The sequence below is a fragment of the Notolepis coatsorum genome, assembly GCF_963971535.1.
Source record: "Notolepis coatsorum genome assembly, chromosome: 11".
NCBI lineage: Eukaryota > Metazoa > Chordata > Actinopteri > Aulopiformes > Paralepididae > Notolepis > Notolepis coatsorum.
The window spans coordinates 45,001,130-45,020,064 of NC_140175.1; the positions used below are offsets into that span (position 1 = coordinate 45,001,130).

The window sequence follows — 18,935 nt, forward strand, 5'->3', positions numbered from 1 at the left end:
TATAGGGATTTATCTTTGGGAAAATGGATTATCGGCTATTGTAACAATTCTACCTCATGAACATTTGGAAAGCTTTCCATTTTTGCACAAAATTAGTTCCCTTCTATCACTAACATTATTTGTTAAGCATTTTTGGTTGAAATAAAATTCAGCTATTTTTTTTTTTTTTTTTACAATTAATTGCGAATATTTTCATGTTGAGCTATAGATTGTGGATGAATACGCACATAAAGGTACACCATGCAAATGTTGATGCTTTATTTGTTTTAAGCGAGACGATTTAGAAATGGGCAATGGGCAAATACATTGTGTTTTCAAGATGGTGGACCGGCCGGAAACAGCAATCATGTAACCACTACACCTCCCTATACTAATAGTCTTTCGGGTATTTTATTTAGAAAAATGGCCACTTCCGCCCGCGCTTCAACCCAGCGTACTGTCGAGTCTTGACTAGCAAAGTTTAAGCACATAGCGCACATTGCTGCGGTTGAGTAGTAGTAACTAACTACTTACTGGTCACGGGAGGCTTGAATAACGTTTGAATGATAATCCATTGTGTGAATACATTTGTTGAAACAGCTTTGTTGGCCGACGGCTCCTGCTATCTTAACGTTAGCTAAAGCTAAAGGGCTGCGGTCTAACGTTCCCCCGGGAAAAGCATCACTGCATACACTTTGTTTAATCCAAACGTCCATTCGGAAACGTTGTATTATGAAACCAGTATGAGACGCTGTGCTTTTTTTATCGTTTCAATGCTCACATGGCTATTTTGTTTATCCCGTCATTCAGCGAATAATAATGGCAGGGTGATGATCAGAGCCAATCAGAGGCAGATCTGGGCTGGTCTTTGCATAATGCACGTGTTATAGCCAATCAAAGGCAGAGATATATATTTTTTAGAATGCACATGGCCACGGGGAAAAATACGCTAAACACACACATACACACAGACAGACAGACCTGCTGGGAGCTGGGAGCACCAGTGCGACAAGGGAAAACATCCAGTCGCACAGCTCTGAGTTTTGGTCGCAAAATGCGACCAAAACGGGCGCACCCTGGAGCCCTGCAATAGGTAGTCAGTGTTTGATCTATGGTTGTGGCAGGATGGGGTCGGTATGATACACAATTATTCAAAAGTAGAGCATGCATCCACTCTGGTAACCAGGTGCAGGACAAACAGAATATTCTATTTTTGATGAGACAGAAATAACCAATAGACCACTGCACTTCCGCGTTACATTGAGCTCATGGGAGAGAGAGCGTGGGGGAGAAAATGAATGAATGTGGATGAGAGCCTTGACATTAGTGGTTGTAGCTACGGCTGTGGGGGTGCTGGAGACATGTTCCAATAGACTTTTATACGCATGAGTCTCCTGAACACGGAGAGACCAATCCCAAGTCGATCTGCACTGTGCAGGTGATTGATTGAATGACATTTTTATTAACAGATTGCAGAATGGGTACAATACAGTACGGCTCAATACACACAATTGTTAAGGGGATGCAGACCAGAGAAAGACTTTCGTCTTGTTTACATCAGGGTCCCCCATTTTCAATTCATAATGAATTGTAAGTACGGGTGCAATTAGCACCGTGCAACCCATTCTTTGTGGATCTAGCCCCCAGTCTTCCAGCTTTCCCACTGGGCATGGGGTTTCTGGAATATCATGGAATCAAGGTGTGTTTTCCAGATAGATAAAACAAGCAAATGTAATTGTCTTTGGAGAAGTCATGGAATATTGGAATATAAAAAAGGGGGGGGGGGGGGGCATCTTACAATACTGTAGTGGTTTACAATTGTGACTTGAACGGGATACCTGACCAGGAACCACATGTATTCTTCACTTGACATGTTGCAGGTCACTGAAATGTTCCAAACATAATCATACAATGTGTTTCTGTACAGCTGTACACGTTTTGGGATTTGAAACCAGGGACAGGGTGGGAACTACACTACATTAGAGACTACAGGGCCAATACACACTACATTACATTAGAGACTACAGGGCCAATACACACTACATTACATTAGAGACTACAGGGCCAATACACACTACATTACATTAGAGACTACAGGGCCAATACACACTACATTACATTAGAGACTACAGGGCCAATACACACTCCACTACATTAGAGACTACAGGGCCAATACACACTACATTACATTAGGGACTACAGGGCCAATACACACTACATTACATTAGAGGCTACAGGGCCAATACACACTACATACATTACATTAGAGGCTACAGGGCCAATACACACTACATTACATTAGAGGCTACAGGGCCAATACACACTACATACATTACATTAGAGGCTACAGGGCCAATACACACTACATTACATTAGAGGCTACAGGGCCAATACACACTACACTACATTAGAGGCTACAGGGCCAATACACACTACATTAGAGGCTACAGGGCCAATACACACTACACTACATTAGAGGCTACAGGGCCAATACACACCACACTACATTAGAGGCTACAGGGCCAATACACACTACACTACATTAGAGACTACAGGGCCAATACACACTACATTAGAGACTACAGGGCCAATACACACTACATTAGAGACTACAGGGCCAATACACACTACATTACATTAGAGACTACAGGGCCAATACACACTACATTACATTAGAGGCTACAGGGCCAATACACACTACATTACATTACATTAGAGGCTACAGGGCCAATACACACTACATTACATTAGAGGCTACAGGGCCAATACACACTACATTACATTAGAGGCTACAGGGCTAATACACACTACATTACATTAGAGACTACAGGGCCAATACACACTACATTACATTAGAGACTACAGGGCCAATACACACTACATTACATTAGAGGCTACAGGGCCAATACACACTACATTACATTAGAGACTACAGGGCCAATACACACTACATTACATTAGAGGCTACAGGGCCAATACACATTACATTACATTAGAGACTACAGGGCCAATACACACTACATTACATTAGAGGCTACAGGATCAATACACACTACACTACATTAGAGACTACAGGGCCAATACACACTACATTACATTAGAGGCTACAGGGCCAATACACACTACATTACATTAGAGGCTACAGGGCCAATACACACTACATTACATTAGAGACTACAGGGCCAATACACACTACATTACATTAGAGACTACAGGGCCAATACACACTACATTACATTAGAGGCTACAGGGCCAATACACACTACATTACATTAGAGGCTACAGGGCCAATACACACTACATTACATTAGAGACTACAGGGCCAATACACACTACATTACATTAGAGGCTACAGGGCCAATACACACTACACTACATTAGAGGCTACAGGGCCAATACACACTACATTACATTAGAGACTACAGGGCCAATACACACTACACTACATTAGAGGCTACAGGGCCAATACACACTACATTACATTAGAGACTACAGGGCCAATACACACTACATTACATTAGAGGCTACAGGGCCAATACACACTACATTACATTAGAGGCTACAGGGCCAATACACACTACATTACATTAGAGGCTACAGGGCCAATACACACTACATTAGAGGCTACAGGGCCAATACACACTACATTACATTAGAGGCTACAGGGCCAATACACACTACATTACATTAGAGGCTACAGGGCCAATACACACTACATTACATTAGAGGCTACAGGGCCAATACACACTACATTACATTAGAGGCTACATGGCCAATACACACTACATTACATTAGAGGCTACAGGGCCAATACACACTACATTACATTAGAGACTACAGGGCCAATACACACTACATTAGAGGCTACAGGGCCAATACACACTACATTAGAGACTACAGGGCCAATACACACTACACTACATTAGAGACTACAGGGCCAATACACACTACATTACATTAGAGACTACAGGGCCAATACACACTACACTACATTAGAGACTACAGGGCCAATACACACTACATTAGAGGCTACAGGGCCAATACACACTACATTACATTAGAGGCTACAGGGCCAATACACACTACATTACATTAGAGGCTACAGGGCCAATACACACTACATTACATTAGACACTACAGGGCCAATACACACTACATTAGAGACTACAGGGCCAATACACACTACATTACATTAGAGACTACAGGGCCAATACACACTACATTACATTAGAGGCTACAGGGCCAATACACACTACATTACATTAGAGACTACAGGGCCAATACACACTACATTACATTAGAGACTACAGGGCCAATACACACTACATTACATTAGAGGCTACAGGGCCAATACACACTACATTAGAGACTACAGGGCCAATACACACTACATTAGAGACTACAGGGCCAATACACACTACATTACATTAGAGACTACAGGGCCAATACACACTACATTACATTAGAGGCTACAGGGCCAATACACACTACATTACATTAGAGGCTACAGGGCCAATACACACTACATTAGAGACTACAGGGCCAATACACACTACATTACATTAGAGACTACAGGGCCAATACACACTACATTAGAGACTACAGGGCCAATACACACTACATTACATTAGAGACTACAGGGCCAATACACACTACATTACATTAGAGGCTACAGGGCCAATACACACTACATTACATTAGAGGCTACAGGGCCAATACACATTACATTAGAGACTACAGGGCCAATACACACTACATTACATTAGAGACTACAGGGCCAATACACACTACATTACATTAGAGGCTACAGGGCCAATACACATTACATTAGAGACTACAGGGCCAATACACACTACATTAGAGGCTACAGGGCCAATACACACTACATTACATTAGAGACTACAGGGCCAATACACACTACATTACATTAGAGGCTACAGGGCCAATACACACTACATTACATTAGAGACTACAGGGCCAATACACACTACATTACATTAGAGGCTACAGGGCCAATACACACTACATTACATTAGAGGCTACAGGGCCAATACACACTACATTACATTAGAGACTACAGGGCCAATACACATTACATTACATTAGAGACTACAGGGCCAATACACACTACATTACATTAGAGACTACAGGGCCAATACACATTACATTACATTAGAGACTACAGGGCCAATACACACTACATTAGAGACTACAGGGCCAATACACACTACATTAGAGGCTACAGGGCCAATACACACTACATTAGAGACTACAGGGCCAATACACACTACATTAGAGGCTACAGGGCCAATACACACTACATTACATTAGAGACTACAGGGCCAATACACACTACATTACATTAGAGGCTACAGGGCCAATACACACTACATTACATTAGAGACTACATGGCCAATACACACTACATTACATTAGAGACTACAGGGCCAATACACACTACATTACATTAGAGGCTACAGGGCCAATACACACTACACTACATTAGAGACTACAGGGCCAATACACACTACATTACATTAGAGACTACAGGGCCAATACACACTACACTACATTAGAGACTACAGGGCCAATACACACTACATTACATTAGAGGCTACAGGGCCAATACACACTACATTACATTAGGGACTACAGGGCCAATACACACTACATTACATTAGAGACTACAGGGCCAATACACACTACATTACATTAGGGACTACAGGGCCAATACACACTACATTACATTAGAGACTACAGGGTCAATACACACTACATTAGAGGCTACAGGGTCAATACACACTACATTACATTAGAGACTACAGGGCCAATACACACTACATTACATTAGAGACTACAGGGCCAATACACACTACATTACATTAGGGACTACATGGCCAATACACACTACATTACATTAGGGACTACATGGCCAATACACACTACATTACATTAGAGACTACAGGGCCAATACACACTACACTACATTAGAGGCTACAGGGCCAATACACACTACACTACATTAGAGACTACAGGGCCAATACACACTACATTACATTAGAGGCTACAGGGCCAATACACACTACATTACATTAGAGACTACATGGCCAATACACACTACATTACATTAGAGACTACATGGCCAATACACACTACATTACATTAGAGACTACATGGCCAATACACACTACATTACATTAGAGACTACATGGCCAATACACACTACATTACATTAGAGACTACATGGCCAATACACACTACATTACATTAGAGACTACAGGGCCAATACACACTACATTAGAGGCTACAGGGCCAATACACACTACATTAGAGGCTACAGGGCCAATACACACTACATTACATTAGAGGCTACAGGGCCAATACACACTACATTAGAGGCTACAGGGCCAATACACACTACATTACATTAGAGACTACAGGGCCAATACACACTACACTACATTAGAGACTACAGGGCCAATACACACTACATTAGAGACTACAGGGCCAATACACACTACATTACATTAGAGACTACAGGGCCAATACACACTACATTACATTAGAGGCTACAGGGCCAATACACATTACATTAGAGGCTACAGGGCCAATACACACTACATTACATTAGAGACTACAGGGCCAATACACACTACATTACATTAGAGACTACAGGGCCAATACACACTACATTACATTAGAGACTACAGGGCCAATACACACTACATTACATTAGAGGCTACAGGGCCAATACACACTACATTACATTAGAGGCTACAGGGCCAATACACACTACATTACATTAGAGGCTACAGGGCCAATACACACTACATTACATTAGAGGCTACAGGGCCAATACACACTACATTACATTAGAGGCTACAGGGCCAATACACACTACATTACATTAGAGGCTACAGGGCCAATACACACTACATTACATTAGAGGCTACAGGGCCAATACACACTACATTACATTAGAGGCTACAGGGCCAATACACACTACATTACATTAGAGGCTACAGGGCCAATACACACTACATTACATTAGAGGCTACAGGGCCAATACACACTACATTACATTAGAGGCTACAGGGCCAATACACACTACATTACATTAGAGGCTACAGGGCCAATACACACTACATTACATTAGAGGCTACAGGGCCAATACACACTACATTAGAGACTACAGGGCCAATACACACTACATTACATTAGAGGCTACAGGGCCAATACACACTACATTACATTAGAGGCTACAGGGCCAATACACACTACATTACATTAGAGGCTACAGGGCCAATACACACTACATTACATTAGAGGCTACAGGGCCAATACACACTACATTACATTAGAGGCTACAGGGCCAATACACACTACATTACATTAGAGGCTACAGGGCCAATACACACTACATTACATTAGAGGCTACAGGGCCAATACACACTACATTACATTAGAGGCTACAGGGCCAATACACACTACATTACATTAGAGGCTACAGGGCCAATACACACTACATTACATTAGAGGCTACAGGGCCAATACACACTACATTACATTAGAGGCTACAGGGCCAATACACACTACATTACATTAGAGGCTACAGGGCCAATACACACTACATTAGAGACTACAGGGCCAATACACACTACATTACATTAGAGGCTACAGGGCCAATACACACTACATTACATTAGAGGCTACAGGGCCAATACACACTACATTACATTAGGGACTACATGGCCAATACACACTACACTACATTAGAGGCTACAGGGCCAATACACACTACATTACATTAGAGGCTACAGGGCCAATACACACTACACTACATTAGGGACTACAGGGCCAATACACACTACATTACATTAGAGGCTACAGGGCCAATACACACTACATTACATTAGAGGCTACAGGGCCAATACACACTACATTACATTAGGGACTACAGGGCCAATACACACTACATTACATTAGAGGCTACAGGGCCAATACACACTACATTACATTAGAGACTACAGGGCCAATACACACTACATTACATTAGAGGCTACAGGGCCAATACACACTACATTACATTAGAGACTACAGGACCAATACACACTACATTACATTAGAGACTACAGGGCCAATACACACTACATTACATTAGAGGCTACAGGGCCAATACACACTACATTAGAGGCTACAGGGCCAATACACACTACATTACATTAGAGGCTACAGGGCCAATACACACTACATTACATTAGAGACTACAGGGCCAATACACACTACATTAGAGGCTACAGGGCCAATACACACTACATTACATTAGAGGCTACAGGGCCAATACACACTACATTACATTAGAGGCTACAGGGCCAATACACACTACATTACATTAGAGACTACAGGGCCAATACACACTACATTACATTAGAGACTACAGGGCCAATACACACTACATTACATTAGAGGCTACAGGGCCAATACACATTACATTAGAGACTACAGGGCCAATACACACTACATTACATTAGAGGCTACAGGGCCAATACACACTACATTACATTAGAGACTACAGGGCCAATACACACTACATTACATTAGAGACTACAGGGCCAATACACATTACATTAGAGGCTACAGGGCCAATACACACTACATTACATTAGAGGCTACAGGGCCAATACACACTACATTACATTAGAGGCTACAGGGCCAATACACACTACACTACATTAGAGACTACTGGGCCAATACACACTACATTACATTAGAGGCTACAGGGCCAATACACACTACATTACATTAGAGACTACAGGGCCAATACACACTACATTACATTAGAGACTACAGGGCCAATACACACTACACTACATTAGAGACTACAGGGCCAATACACACTACATTACATTAGAGGCTACAGGGCCAATACACACCACATTACATTAGAGGCTACAGGGCCAATACACACTACATTACATTAGAGACTACAGGGCCAATACACACTACATTACATTAGAGACTACAGGGCCAATACACACTACACTACATTAGAGACTACAGGGCCAATACACACTACATTACATTAGAGGCTACAGGGCCAATACACACTACACTACATTAGAGACTACAGGGCCAATACACACTACATTACATTAGAGACTACAGGGCCAATACACACTACATTACATTAGAGACTACAGGGCCAATACACACTACATTACATTAGAGACTACAGGGCCAATACACACTACACTACATTAGAGACTACAGGGCCAATACACACTACATTACATTAGAGGCTACAGGGCCAATACACATTACATTAGAGACTACAGGGCCAATACACATTACATTAGAGACTACAGGGCCAATACACACTACATTACATTAGAGGCTACAGGGCCAATACACACTACACTACATTAGAGACTACAGGGCCAATACACACTACATTACATTAGAGACTACAGGGCCAATACACATTACATTAGAGACTACAGGGCCAATACACACTACATTACATTAGAGGCTACAGGGCCAATACACACTACATTAGAGACTACAGGGCCAATACACACTACATTACATTAGAGGCTACAGGGCCAATACACACTACACTACATTAGAGACTACAGGGCCAATACACACTACATTACATTAGAGGCTACAGGGCCAATACACACTACATTACATTAGAGACTACAGGGCCAATACACACTACATTACATTGGAGACTACAGGGCCAATACACACTACATTACATTAGAGGCTACAGGGCCAATACACACTACATTACATTAGAGGCTACAGGGCCAATACACACTACATTACATTAGAGACTACAGGGCCAATACACACTACATTACATTAGAGACTACAGGGCCAATACACACTACACTACATTAGAGACTACAGGGCCAATACACACTACATTACATTAGAGACTACAGGGCCAATACACATTACATTAGAGGCTACAGGGCCAATACACACTACATTACATTAGAGGCTACAGGGCCAATACACACTACATTAGAGGCTACAGGGCCAATACACACTACATTACATTAGAGACTACAGGGCCAATACACACTACATTACATTAGAGGCTACAGGGCCAATACACACTACACTACATTAGAGGCTACAGGGCCAATACACATTACATTACATTAGAGGCTACAGGGCCAATACACACTACATTACATTAGAGGCTACAGGGCCAATACACACTACATTACATTAGAGGCTACAGGGCCAATACACACTACATTACATTAGAGACTACAGGGCCAATACACACTACATTACATTAGAGGCTACAGGGCCAATACACACTACATTACATTAGAGGCTACAGGGCCAATACACACTACATTACATTAGAGACTACAGGGCCAATACACACTACATTAGAGACTACAGGACCAATACACACTACATTATCACAGTTCATGTTCTGGTTCCACACAAAAATAATCCACAATGGAGACTTGGTATTAAAAGTGTAATGCCTGCTTGTCCTTGACTTGACATGCTCATTCAGGCTGGTAGTACCCTCACGGTAACCCACTTCAACATGCTCATTCAGGCTGGTAGTACCCTCACGGTAACCCACTTAAACATGCTCATTCAGGCTGGTAGTACCCTCACGGTAACCCACTTAAACATGCTCATTCAGGCTGGTAGTACTCTCACGGTAACCCACTTAAACATGCTCATTCAGGCTGGTAGTACTCTCACGGTAACCCACTTAAACATGCTCATTCAGGCTGGTAGTACCCTCACGGTAACCCTCTTAAACATGCTCATTCAGGCTGGTAGTACTCTCACGGTAACCCACTTAAACACGGCCTGTTAAAACGACTTGGACTGAATGCATTTCCCATCCCTTGCTGTCAAATGAGCGGGTGGATATGCATACAGAGCTCATCTAATTGAGGCGCTTGATATGCCTTTATAAGCCAAATGTTCTTGATGGACCAGCCAGTGAAATATTTTCTGTGTTCCAGCAGCAGTACTGCTTAGTCACCAAAAGGGGGCAGTTTTGAGCTGTAGTAGAACGTCCCATAAGTGTAACACAGGGAGTGCATGGACACAAACACTCACACACACACATACATACAGTACGTTATACACACACATGCGCGCACACACACACACACACACACACACACACACACACACACACACACACACATACATACATACAGTACTTTATACACACTCTCACACACACTCACTCACACACACACACCTGTGCTTTGACCTGTTTTTATAGTCTGCCCCACTTAGGAGGGCTCTGACTTTGAAATAAACTTTTAGCATAGCTACAGATTATTAGAAACTCTGGCTTTTGGGACACCTGACTTTATTATTTTAGTCGTACTGACTTTATTATTATAAGGAGAGGAGAGCGCCCTCTTTTAGTTGTACTGTCACACAGTGACAGCCAGCACAGTAGTTCCCAGAGGGGTTTTAGGGTATTTGTGGTGTGTGGTGTCAAGATAGAGGCAAGGCAATATACACTGTCCAGCAGTGAGAAGGATCGGGTGTTGTATTGCTTTTGTCCTGGTTATCTTGTGTCTTCTTCAGGGAGACAGTGGCTCAGTAGGTCGTCTGGTAATCTGAAGGTTCTCGGTTTGATTCTGGCTCCTTCCGGCAGTGTCCTTGAGCAAGACACTTAATATATTTGTATTGTAATTAACTTGCGTGGTTGCCTCTGCTGTCGATGTGTGAATGTATGAGTGAATGGGTGAATGTGAGGCATAAGTTGTAAAGCAATTTGGATAAAAGCGCTACATAAGTCCATTTACCATTCTTCATCTGTCATGTCAACCAGGTCTCAGTCTCTCAAAACCCTCTTATCACTCAAATCTTAGTGTCATTCTGAGTCAATGGGCTGAGATGTTCTTAGTGTTAAGATCAACATAGTGTCATTCTGAGTCGATGGATTAAGATGTTCTTAGCACTAATATCAACATAGTGTCATTCTGAGTCAATGGATTAAGATGTTATTAGCACTAATATCAACGTAGTGTCATTCTGAGTCAATGGGCTGAGATGTTCTTAGTGTTAAGATCAACATAGTGTCATTCTGAGTCAATGGATTAAGATGTTCTTAGTGTTAAGATCAACGTAGTGTTGTTCTGAGTCAATGGATTAAGATGTTATTAGCACTAAGATCAACGTAGTGTCATTCTGAGTCAATGGATTAAGATGTTCTTAGCACTAAAATCAACGTAGTGTCATTCTGAGTCAATGGATTAAGATGTTCTTAGTGTTAAGATCAATGTAGTGTCATTCTGAGTCAATGGATTAAGATGTTTTTAACACTAAAATCAATGTAGTGTCATTCTGAGTCAATTGGCTAAGGAGTTCTTTGTGCTAAAATGCTTTTGGGAAACTGGAGGTTTGTCTGTCTATATCATTGGAGGGGTTCATCTGTGCTGTTTAATGTTGAATGGAATAGTGAATCCCTTTACGATTTTGTGATCGCAAGAATTAGCGCAAATTCAAACAATCCATGCAATATATTTCCACACAATTTCTAAATGCTGTAGAAATGAGGATGGATTTGTTTAAGTTTCTGGTTGAAGCTTGTGTGTGAACTCCTGGAGCCTGTGCACAGCATGGTCTCCTGTTTATACAGATGTGTATCTTAACCTGGCAAGAAGAAAAACAAGTTCCAAATGAGTTGGCAAATTGACTTTGGTGATTACTCAGTAACGTTGGTACTTTAATTAAAATCTACGTTAATGTAAGCTCATTTAAAACCGTTGAGTCACAGTATAGTGGATTAGCTGCTCAGATTACAGGTGCCCTCCTTGGCCTGGATACAACCCTTCTGATTGAAGCAGGAGTCACTCAGGGTTGCCAGATTCTGTAACATCATCCCTCTATTTAGTTAAGCTGGTGCTAGTTAGGTGTCTTCGCCAGGTGCTGCCTACCATCTTAGCTGGATCTCTTACACTGCTATTTTAAACACGTATTATAAGTGCTATGTTTACATCACCTAAATAGGCTTGACGTTCAGATTGTAGGAAACACACAAAATAATTAAATAATGTCTTATTTCTTCTAGGGAATTATGTCTGTATTTGTTATGCAACTCATAGTATTCCATTACATCATCATTGCAGACATAAATAATACATTTTGTTTTTTTTATCTTGGTTGGCTAATGACGGGTGATTGTAATCAAATACAATCACCATCATTAAAATGTATGATGAAAACCATGGCCAATGAGCTGTGTTGATGGCATTGTGCCACATACATCAGACCGGCACATCCTGGTACCTTGGTTTTACATTATTTGAAACATTTGTTTTGTTAGTGCATCAAGTTATGTCAAACAATTGCTTTCCGCCATTGAGTATTACGCTTATGAATCTCCAAGTGACCCAAAACTAAGAGGTAATAACTATTTCTGGGCCTTGATAGCCTTCAGTGTGATTTATATTGATGTGTTTTGTCTTAAAGTTGTAGTTTATGAACAAACACCATCTAATCCCTGTTTATTCCCCAAGTTGTTTTCCCCCAAAAAGAGGTGTGGCGATAAACATTCAGTGCAGATGACGTATTGGCAGAAAAAGCATGACACGCCATCAGAATACTATGAATTAGGGCTGAACAATTCATAAAAATGTTATCTAAATCACAATATGACCTAGTGCAATTCAAATCGCAGGAGGTTTTAGTTGTAAAAGGCGAAATGTGTGTCAAAATAGTATTGTAGTGCTGGAGAGATGTCCTGGCTAGCAAATAGTTTTCTACAGACTTAAGAAACATATTTGTTTGGTACAGATCCCCATAAAAATCATACCATGGGGGAGCTCCAGTAGCTCACCGCGTACCTCGAACGCTATTTCGGCGTCGGGGACAACCGTGCGCGTCACGGATCTGGGGTACACGAGTTCGACTCCCGGACTCGCCGTATTTTCTCAGTGTCTTTCCCCCCATCTATACCCCATTCAACCTGTATCTGTCGGTCATACTTGACCAGAAAAAGCGATAAGCGCGAAAAGAACCAGCTGACTGGTCAAAGTAAAAAAAAAAAAAAAAAAAAAAAAAAAATCATACCATGATAATTTTAATGTTTTTCAATGAAAATTTGAATAATGATGCAAAAATTATCATTCCGTCTAATATTGTGAATCAAATCGCAATTGCAATATCAGTCAAAATAATCGCAATTAGATATTTTCTTCCAAATCGTTCAGCCCTACTATGAATATATGTCATATCTGCTAGATCTCTTATGGGCCAATTTTAAACATGCCACTATATACAGGTATTGCATTTGAATAGCCTGAAATAGACTGTAGAGCTAATAGAAGATTCAATGTCAAACTACCAAAAACCTATAGATAATGGACTTCTGAAAGGAACTGTCTGCACCACAAATGGTAAATAAATGGTAAATGGCTGCACTTATATAGCGCTTTTATCCAAATCGCTTTACAATTTGTTCCTCACATTTGACCCATTCATTCACACTGACAGCGAAGGCAACCATGCAAGGTGCCAACCTGCTCATCAGGAGAAATTAGGGGGTTAAGTGTCTTGCTCAAGGACACTTCGACAAGCTGCCCGGGAGGAGCGGGAATCAAACCGGGAACCTCAGGATAACCAGACGACTGCTCTACCTACCACTGTCGCTAATAAATAAATAACATGCCAATTTTCTGTCGATTTAAAAAATATCTAATTTGTCTATAAGAGTTAAGGATTCTTATTAAAGATAGTTTAGGGCTGTTTCTGCTTTATCTGACAGAACAGTGAGTGACGTGAAGTCAGTGGGAGAGAGAAGGAGGATGACATGCAACAGGTCTCAGGCCAGATTACAACCTACAACGTTGTGATTACATACAGTAATATGTACAGTATCTTAGCGTGGGGAGCCACCAGCATGCCCCAGAGCACAGGGTTTTAATGGGTTTTAATTAATTGAGTCAAGGATTTAACTATTTTTACGTCCTGGCAATTCTTTTTGACTTGAACTTGAGGACTGCATACTTTTTTTTGAAAAGCTTAGTTTTATACTTTATAATTATAGCACATGCATTAGCCCGGTCTCTTTTGAAAGATAACATTCTGAAGTTACTAATGCAAAAAAGGAAAATCACTTTTAGTGCTAATGCAATAGAGTAACAACCTGTTCTGTGAACCCTGTGACCTCTTGACCCTTGCGTAATTCTGTTCTTCCCGCGCTGAGCCGATGAGAGAGTGATGATAGCCAGTGATAGAAGGTCGATTAACACGTCTATCTCAGCTTGGAGGAGGAGGTGAAGGAGGAACAGGTGTGGTTAGGTGGTTAGGAGACAGGCTAGCTTTTAATGGAGACACACAGGCAGCAGCTCCACCGCTGTGAAGGACAGGTCGTGAGGAGTACACTACTTACAGTTATTGGTGTCTGTGTTTAGACCTAGATCAGGTAGATTAGCTTTAAGAGGGCAACTCTTTTGTCCTAGGTCAGAGGTTAACGCAGTGTTATGGCCTTCTATTCACCGACAACCTTCCAGCTCAGAGTTGGAAATCATTGAATAAGATCTCTACAGTTTACAGGTTTTTGAGAGTATGGAGGAAAGAAAACTGAAAATCATGAAAGAGTCTGACAATTGTGGATGGTTTAGAGCAGTGGTCACCAACCCGTCGATCTTGATCTTTTTTTTTGAAAGATTTATTTTTTGGCGTTTTATCGCTTTATTGCTACTGGGCAGTCCAGTAGAGAGAGACAGAGGAGGAATGGGAGACAGAGTGGGGGGAAGACATTCGGCAAATAACGACGGGTTCGGGAGTCGAACCCGGGTCGGCCGTGTCGCGGCTGAGCACGCTATGTGGTTCGCCACTGGGGCGCCCCGTCAATCTTTGAGACTGTCCCTGTAGATCTTTCCCCGAATTTTTTTTTTTTTTTTAAGATTTTACCCTGAGAGTCCACATTACAGTTCTACTTTTGTTTTGATGTGAAAAGTGATGCTGCACTTAGCACTGACTGAGAAAGTACACATACAGTTCTACTTTTGTTTTGATGTGAAAATTATGCTGCACTTAGCACTGACTGCACTTAGCACTGACTGAGAAAGTACACATTACAGTTCTACTTTTGTTTTGATGTGAAAAGTGATGCTGCACTTAGCACTGACTGAGAACATACACATTACAGTTCTACTTTATAAAATGCGAATTGTAAATATGTTTGTCAATGTTAATAATATGAGAAAGTCCACATTACAGTTCTACTTTTGTTCTGATGTGAAAAGTGATGCTGCACTTAGCACTGACTGCACTTAGCACTGACTGAGAAAGTACATAATATTTTTACTTTGACGTTTTAATGTTGGACCAAAGCATTGCATGTAATTAGAATACAGGCAAATAAAAGTAATTTAGTTTAAAGTACAATCTTGGCTGTCTTTTTCTCTCAACGCTTCAATAGGTAGATCTTGCCTTCACCAAAAAAAAAAATTGATCTTGGGCTTAAAAAGGTTGGTGACCACTGGTTTAGAGGTATAGAGGTATATGAAGGTATAGAGTTTTAACATGCAAAATGTATTCACCACATGCGCTCTGCCCACGTTTAGCTCATTATCCATTATAACAAAGGAAAAGTAACGTGTAAAGAAAACCCTTTCATTCAAAATGTACAGACTTTGACAGCTAATATACCCCTTTCTAGACACAGTGATACATGTTTGCAGGAAGCTTGATGACAGACTCTGCGAGTACAGTGTCCTGGAACAGGAAGCTTGAAGACAGTGAGTACAGTGTCCTGTAAGAGGAAGCTTGAAGACAGTGAGTACAGTGTCCTGGAACAGGAAGTTTGAAGACAGTGAGTACAGTGTCCTGGAACAGGAAGCTTGAAGACAGTGAGTACAGTGTCCTGGAACAGGAAGTTTGAAGACAGTGAGTACAGTGGCCTGGAACAGGAAGTTTGAAGACAGTGAGTACAGTGTCCTGGAACAGGAAGTTTGAAGACAGTGAGTACAGTGTCCTGGAACAGGAAGTTTGAAGACAGTGAGTACAGTGTCCTGGAACAGGAAGCTTGAAGACAGTGAGTACAGTGTCCTGGAACAGGAAGCTTGAAGACAGTGAGTACAGTGTCCTGGAAGAGGAAGCTTGAAGACAGTGAGCACAGTGTCCTGGAAGAGGAAGCTTGAAGACAATGAGTACAGTACAGTGTCCTGGAAGAGGAAGCTTGAAGACAGTGAGTACAGTGTCCTGGAACAGGAAGCTTGAAGACAGTGAGTACAGTGTCCTGGAACAGGAAGCTTGAAGACAGTGAGTACAGTGTCCTGGAACAGAAAGCTTGAAGACAGTGAGTACAGTGTCCTGGAAGAGGAAGCTTGAAGACAGTGAGTACAGTACAGTGTCCTGGAACAGAAAGCTTGAAGACAGTGAGTACAGTACAGTGTCCTGGAACAGGAAGCTTGAAGACAGTGAGTACAGTACAGTGTCCTGGAACAGGAAGCTTGAAGACAGTGAGTACAGTACAGTGTCCTGGAAGAGGAAGCTTGAAGACAGTGAGTACAGTGTCCTGGAAGAGGAAGCTTGAAGACAGTGAGTACAGTACAGTGTCCTGGAAGAGGAAGCTTGAAGACAGTGAGTACAGTACAGGGTCCTGGAAGAGTAAACGTGCTTGTTGCAGCCTTTCCACCTTCAGACACAGTGCCTGGTGTTTAGACTCCGTTCAGGGAGATTACCTTTAAGAGGGGAACCCCCGAGAGGATAACGCTGTATGGGGTCAAAGGTCAGTGTTAGCGTTTAGTGTTTCTCAGTGGCAGTGGACCCTGACACACACACCTTACATAAGGTCAGCGTTAGAGCTTAGTGTTTCTATGTGGCAGTGGACACACACACACACCACATAAGTGGCTTTCTCTAAAGGCTCTGACACAAGGACACAATCAATGGTGGAGTTGGCAAGATGGTACAAGTCATGACAGAGGCTCTCTGCCGTGTGTGTGTGTGTGTGTGTGTGTGTGTGTGTGTGTGTGTGTGTGTGTGTGTGTGTGTGTGTGTGTGTGTGTGTGTGTGTGTGTGTGTGTGTGTGTGTGTGTGTGTGTGTGTGTGTGTGTGTGTGTGTGTGTGTGTGTGTGTGTGTGTGTGTGTGTGTGTGTGTGTGTGTGTGTGTGTGTGTGTGTGTGTGTGTGCGCACGCGTGTGTGTGTGTCAGATGGCTGGCTTAACCTGTGTGCATCAATTACTTTGATGCACAACAGGTGCACAGCCACCCCTGCTCCTGAGGCCTATTTAGCTTGACCCAGGGCAGGTGCTGCTGCTTAAATCAAGCCGTCCATCAACACAACATTCTCAGACCCTGGACCAGTGCTGTTCACTAGGATGTTGCAGAGGAGGTAGTCTGACTCACAGGATATAGACTGTGGGCATAATCATGCCATTGGCCGACTATTGGCATTCTCCTCCCTTTCCACTATCTGTGACACTATTTTACAAGGGCAGTGTTGCTGCATCCTGGGCTTAGCGCCACCCAGGATTATTGTGATTGGTTTAAAGAAACAAAGAAGCCAGAGTGTTTTCCCTATAGTGAAATGATAACAGGTTCAGCCAGACCTCTCTCCAGCGCTGGCACAGTGCTAACATAGTGTGGAGGGAGGTATGGCTACGTAGTGTAACATAGTGTGGATGGAGGTATGGCTACGTAGTGTAACATAGTGTGGAGAGAGGTATGGCTACGTAGTGTAACATAGTGTGGAGAGAGGTATGGCTACGTAGTGTAACATAGTGTGGAGAGAGGTATGGCTACGTAGTGTAACATAGTGTGGAGAGAGGTATGGCTACGTAGTGTAACATAGTGTGGAGAGAGGTATGGCTACGTAGTGTAACATAGTGTGGAGAGAGGTATGGCTACGTAGTACGTAGTGTAACATAGTGTGGAGAGAGGTATGGCTATGTAGTACGTAGTGTAACATAGTGTGGAGAGAGGTATGGCTA

The 18,935-nt window shown here is 42.1% G+C and overlaps 1 protein-coding gene across 1 annotated transcript in view; it reads left to right on the forward strand.

Moving 5' to 3' along the window:
- Positions 1-18,935, forward strand: part of rabgap1 (RAB GTPase activating protein 1) — a 461,466-nt gene that overhangs the window by 395,990 nt on the left and 46,541 nt on the right. The gene's annotated exons all lie outside the window — the stretch shown is intronic.